Source organism: Pristiophorus japonicus, chromosome 18 (genome assembly GCF_044704955.1).
Source record: "Pristiophorus japonicus isolate sPriJap1 chromosome 18, sPriJap1.hap1, whole genome shotgun sequence".
Taxonomy (NCBI): domain Eukaryota; kingdom Metazoa; phylum Chordata; class Chondrichthyes; family Pristiophoridae; genus Pristiophorus; species Pristiophorus japonicus.
The window spans coordinates 10,929,082-10,935,081 of NC_091994.1; positions in this window are offsets into that span (position 1 = coordinate 10,929,082).

Genomic DNA, 6,000 nt, shown 5'->3' on the forward strand with positions numbered 1-6,000 from the left:
CCTGGATCACAGAATAGATTCATAGAAATTTACAGCACCGGAGGCCATTCGGCCCTTCGTGTCCGTGCCGGCCGACAAAGAGCTATCCAGCCTAATTCCACTTTCCAGCTCTTGGTCCATAGCCCTGTAGGCTACGGCACTTCAAGTGCATATTCAAGTACTTTTTTAAAAGTTATGAGGGTTTCTGCCTCTACCACCCTTTCAGGCAGTGAGTTCCAGACCCCCACCATCCTCTGGGTGAAAAAGTTTCTTTTGTGGCAAGCCTGCCATGTGGGACCTTATCAAAAGCCTTGCTAAAATCCATTTACACTACATCATACACCCTCTTCGATCCTCCTTGTTACCTCCTCAAAAAATTCAATCAAGTTAGTCAGACACGACCTTCCCTTAACAAATCCATGCTGACTGTCCTTGATTAAGCCATGTCTTTCTAAATGAAGATTTATCCTGTCGACAGCATTTTTCCAATAATTTTTCCACCACTGCGGTTTAGCTGACTGGCCTGTAATGACTCAGTCTATCCCTTTCTCCCTTTTTAAACGACGATACAATGTTAGCAGTCCTCCAATCCTCCGGCACCACACCTGTACCCTGAGAGGATGCAAAATATTGGTCAGAGCCTCTGCTATTTCCTCTCTTGATTCTCTTAACAGCCTGGATACATTTCATCCGGGCCTGGGGATTTATCCACTTTCAAAGATGCTAAACCCCTTAATACTTCCTCTCTCACTATGTTTATTTCTTCTAATATTTCACATTCCTCCTCCCTGATTGCAATGTCTGCATCGTCCCTCTCTTCCATACCCACATCTTCCTCCTCCCCACACAGGTTACCTTTATGGCTACTTTCTTTAGTTATCCTCTTGCTCTTAATGTATTTATAAAACATCTTTGGGTTTTCCTTGATTTTACTTGCCAATATTTTTTCATGCCCTCTCTTTGCTTTCCTAATTTCCTTTTTAATTTTACCCCTGCACTTTCTATACTCTTCTAGGGTTCCTGCAGTATTTGAGCCCTTGGTATCTGTCATAAGCCTCCCTTTTTTTCTTTATTCTACCCTGTATGCCCAGGGGTCTTGATATGTTAGTCCCACCCTTTTTCTTTAAGGGAACATACTTGCTCTGAACCCTCACTATCTCCTCCTTGAATGTTTCCCACTATTCTGACACTGATTTACCATCAAGTAGTTGTTTCCAGTCCACTTTGGCTAAATCATATCTCAGCTTAGTAAAATTAGCTTTTCCCCAATTGAGAGCTTTTATTCCTGGTCTATCTTTGTCCTTTTCCATAACTATCCTAAATCTAACTGAATTATGATCACTACCACCAAAATGCTCTTCCACTGATACTCCTTCCACCCAGGAGAGCACTGAGCTCCTCGAGTCTCGTCGCCGAGAGCATGCAGAAAACAAGCGCAGGCAGCGGAAGGAGCGTGCGGCAAACCAGACTCCCCACCCACCCTTTACTTCGATGACTGTTTGTCCCACCTGTGACAGAGACTGTAATCTGTAATTCCCGTATTGGACTGTATAGTCACCTGAGAACTCGCTTTTAGAGTGGAAGCAAGTCTTCCTTGATTTCGAGGGACTGCCGATGATGATCATGATTAATTACCTAAAACTACGCCCAGGACCGTGTCCTCTCTTGTTGGGCTTTCTATGTACTGGCCAAAGTTCTCCTGGATGCATTTTAAGAATTCTGCACGCTCTATACCTTTCACACTAATTCTATCCCAGTTAATATTAGGATTGTTGAAATCCCCTACCATCACCGCCCTACTCGTTTTGGACTTCTCAGAGATTTACCAACATATTTGCTCTTTTATCTCCTTCTGACTGTTTGAGGGTTTATAGTACACTGCCAGCAGTGTGATTGCCCCATTTTTGTTCCTCAGTTCCACCCATATGGCCTCATTTAAAAAAGGAGGTAAACAAAAAGCAGGAAACTATAGACCAGTTAGTCTAACATCTGTCATTGGGAAAATGCTGGAGTCCATTATTAAGGAAGCAGTAGTGGGACATTTGAAAAAGCATAATTCAATCAAGCAGAGTCACCATAGCTTTATGAAAGGGAAATCATGTTTAACAAATTTGCTGGAGTTCTTTGAGGATGTAACAAGCAGGGTGGATAAAGGGGAACCAGTGGATGTGGTGTATTTGGATTTCCAGAAGGCATTCGATAAGGTGCCACATAAAAGGTTGCTGCACAAGATAAAAGTTCATGGGGTTGGGGGTAATATATTAGCATGGATAGGGGATTGGTTAAATAACAGAAAACAGAGAGTCGGGATAAATGGATCATTTTCCGGTTGGCAAACAGTAACTAGTGAGGTGCCGCAGGGATCGGTGCTGGGGCCTCAACTATTTACAATCTATATTAACGATTTGGATGAAGAGACCAAGTGTAATGTAGCCAAGTTTGCTGATGATACAAATATTAAAAATCTATCTATCTGTGACTTGAATACATTCAATGAGCTAGCCTCAACTGCTTCCTTGGGCAGAGAATTCCACAGATTCACAAGCCTCTGGGAGAAGAAATTCCTTCTCAACTCAGTTTTAAATTGGCTCCCCCGTATTTTGAGGCTGTGCCCCCTAGTTCTAGTCTCCCTGACCAGTGGAAACAACCTCTCTGCCTCTATCTTGTCTATCCCTTTCATTATTTTAAATGTTTCTATAAGATCACCCCTCATCCTTCTGAACTCCAACGAGTAAAGACCCAGTCTACTCAATCTATCATCATAAGGTAACCCCCTCATCTCCGGAATCAGCCTAGTGAATCGTCTCTGTACCCCCTCCAAAGCTAGTATATCCTTCCTTAAGTAAGGTGACCAAAACTGCACGCAGTACTCCAGGTGCGGCCTCACCAATACCCTGTACAGCTGCAGCAGGGCCTCCCTGCTTTTGTACTCCATCCCTCTCGCAATGAAGGCCAACATTCCATTCGCCTTCCTGATTACCTGCTGTACCTGCAAACTAACTTTTTGGGATTCATGCACAAGGACCCCCAGGTACCTCTGCATCGCAGCATGTTGTAATTTCTCCCCATTCAAATAATATTCCCTTTTACTGTTTTTTTTCCCCCAAGGTGGATGACCTCACACTTTCCGACATTGTATTCCATCTGCCAAACCTTAGCCCATTCGCTTAACCTATCTAAATCTCTTTGCAGCCTCTCTGTGTCCTCTACACAACCCGCTTTCCCACTAATCTTTGTGTCATCTGCAAATTTTGTTACACTACACTCTGTCGCCTCTTCCAGGTCATCTATGTATATTGTAAACAGTTGTGGTCCCAGCACCGATCCCTGTGGCACACCACTAACCACCGATTTCCAAACCAAAAAGGACCCATTTATCTCGACTCTCTGCTTTCTGTCAGCCAGCCAATTCTCTATCCATGCTAATACATTTCCTCTGACTCCGCGTACCTTTATCTTCTGCAGTAACCTTTTGTGTGGCACCTTATCAAATGCCTTTTGGAAATCTAAATACACCACATCCATCGGTACACCTCTATACACCATGCTCGTTATACCCTCAAAGAATTCCAGTAAGTTAGTTAAACATGATTTCCCCTTCATGAATCCATGCTGCGTCTGCTTGATTGCACTATTCCTATCTAGATGTCCTGCTATTTCTTCCTTAATGATAGTTTCAATCATTTTCCCCACTACAGATATTAAACTAACCGGCCTATAGTTACCTGCCTTTTGTCTGCCCCCTTTTTTAAACAGAGGTGTTACATTAGCTGCTTTCCAATCTGCTGGTACCTCCCCAGAGTCCAGAGAATTTTGGTAGATTATAACGAATGCATCTGCTATAACTTCCGCCATCTCTTTTAATACCCTGGGATGCATTTCATCAAGACCAGGGGACTTGTCTACCTTGAGTCCCATTAGCCTGTCCAGCACTACCCCCCTAGTGATAATGATTATCTCAAGGTCCTCCCTTCCCACATTCCTGTGACCAGCAATTTTTGACATGGTTTTTGTGTCTTCCACTGTGAAGACCGAAGCAAAATAATTGTTTAAGGTCTCAGCCATTTCCACATTTCCCATTATTAAATCCCCCTTCTCATCTTCTAAGGGACCAACATTTACTTTATTTTAAATGTTTCTTTAACTTTATTTACACTGTTGGCAAACAGTGACTAGTGGGGTGCCGCAGGGATCGGTGCTGGGTCCTCAATTATTTACAATCTATATTAATGACTTGGATGAAGGGACCGAGTGTAATGTAGCCAAGTTTGCTGATGATACAAAGATAGGTGGAAAAGCAAATTGTGAGGAGGACACAAAAAATATGCAAAGGGATATAGACAGGCTAAGTGAGTGGGCAAAAACTTGGCAGATGGAGTATAATGTGAGAAAATGTGAGGTTATCCACTTTGGCAGAAAAAATTAGAAAAGCAAATTATAATTTAAATGGAGAAAAATTGCAAAGTGCTGCAGTACAGAGGGACCTGGGGGCCCTTGTGCATGAAACAAAAAAAGTGAGTATGCAGGTACAGCAAGTAATCAGGAAGGCAAATGGAATGTTGGCCTTTATTGCAAGGGGGATAGAGTATAAAAGCAGAGAAGTCCTGCTACAACTGTACAGGGTATTGCTGAAGCCACACCGGGAGTATTGTATACAGTTTTGGTCTCCATATTTAAGGAAGGATATACTTGCTTTGGAGGCAGTTCAGAGAAGGTTCACTATGTTGATTCCGGAGATGAAGGACTTGACTTATGAAGATAGGTTGAGTAGGTTGGGCCTATACACATTGGAGTTCAGAAGAACGAGAGATGATCTTATCGAAACATATAATGAGGGGGCTCGACAAGGTGGATGCAGAGAGGATATTTCCACTCATAGGGGAAACTAAGACCAGGGGACATAGTCTCAGAATAAGGGGCCTCCCATTTAAAACTGAGATGAGGAGGAATTTCAGACGGTTGCAGATCTATGGAATTCTCTGCCCCAGAGAGCTGTGGAGGCTGGGTCATTGAGTATACTTAAGACCAAGATAGACAGATTTTTGAACAATAAGGGAATAAGGGGTTATGGGGCATGGGCAGGGAAGTGGAGCTGAGTCCATGATCCGATCAGCCATGATATTAAATGGCTCAAGGGGCCTCCTCCTGCTCCTATTTCTTATGTTCTTATTTGATGATCCTTCTAACATAGCATCCCCTCCTCACAGCTGTAATTGTTTCTTTAATCAATACTATGACCCCCCCACCCGCCATCCCTTTTTATCCTCCTATCTCATCGGAAAACCCTGTAGCCAGGAATGTTGAGCTGCCATTCCTGCATTTCTTTCAGCTATATCTCAGTAATAGCTATATCATACTCCTACATATCTATCTGTGCTCTCAGCTCATCTGCCTTATTCCATAGACTCCTTGCATTGAAGTATATACCGTTGAGCACTGCCAAACTCCCTTGTTGTCTAATTTCTAGCCTTTGGTTCCTCTGCCTTCCATACTCGCTTACGAATTTTCTGCCTTCTATTTCCAGCTTTTCTTCTTTCCCTTCTGAATCTACGCTCAGGTTCCCATCCCCCTGCCAAACTAGTTTAAACCCTCCCCAACAGCACTAGCAACACCCGCCACCCCCGCCCCCCGCTCTCCCCACCCCCGCAACCCCTGCCACGAGGATATTGGTCCCGGCCCTGTTGAGGTGCAACCCGTCCAGCTTGTACAGGTCGCACCTCCCCCAGAAACGGTCCCAAAGCCTCAGGAATCTAAAGCCCTCCCTCCTGCACCATTTCTCCAGCCTCCTATTTCCGTGCTGGACTGGACTGTTCTGTTTCGGCGAGGATCATGTCCTCGCTCATTCTTTGTTTCTCCAGTGAGAAAAGGTACAACCCTGTGAGTCTCCTCATAAGAACGTAAGAAATAGGAGCAGGAGTCGGCTATTTGGCCCCTCGAGCCTGCTCCGCCATTCAATAAGATCATGGCTGATCTGATCATGGACTCAGCTGCACTTCCCTGCCCGCTTCCTATAACTTTTAA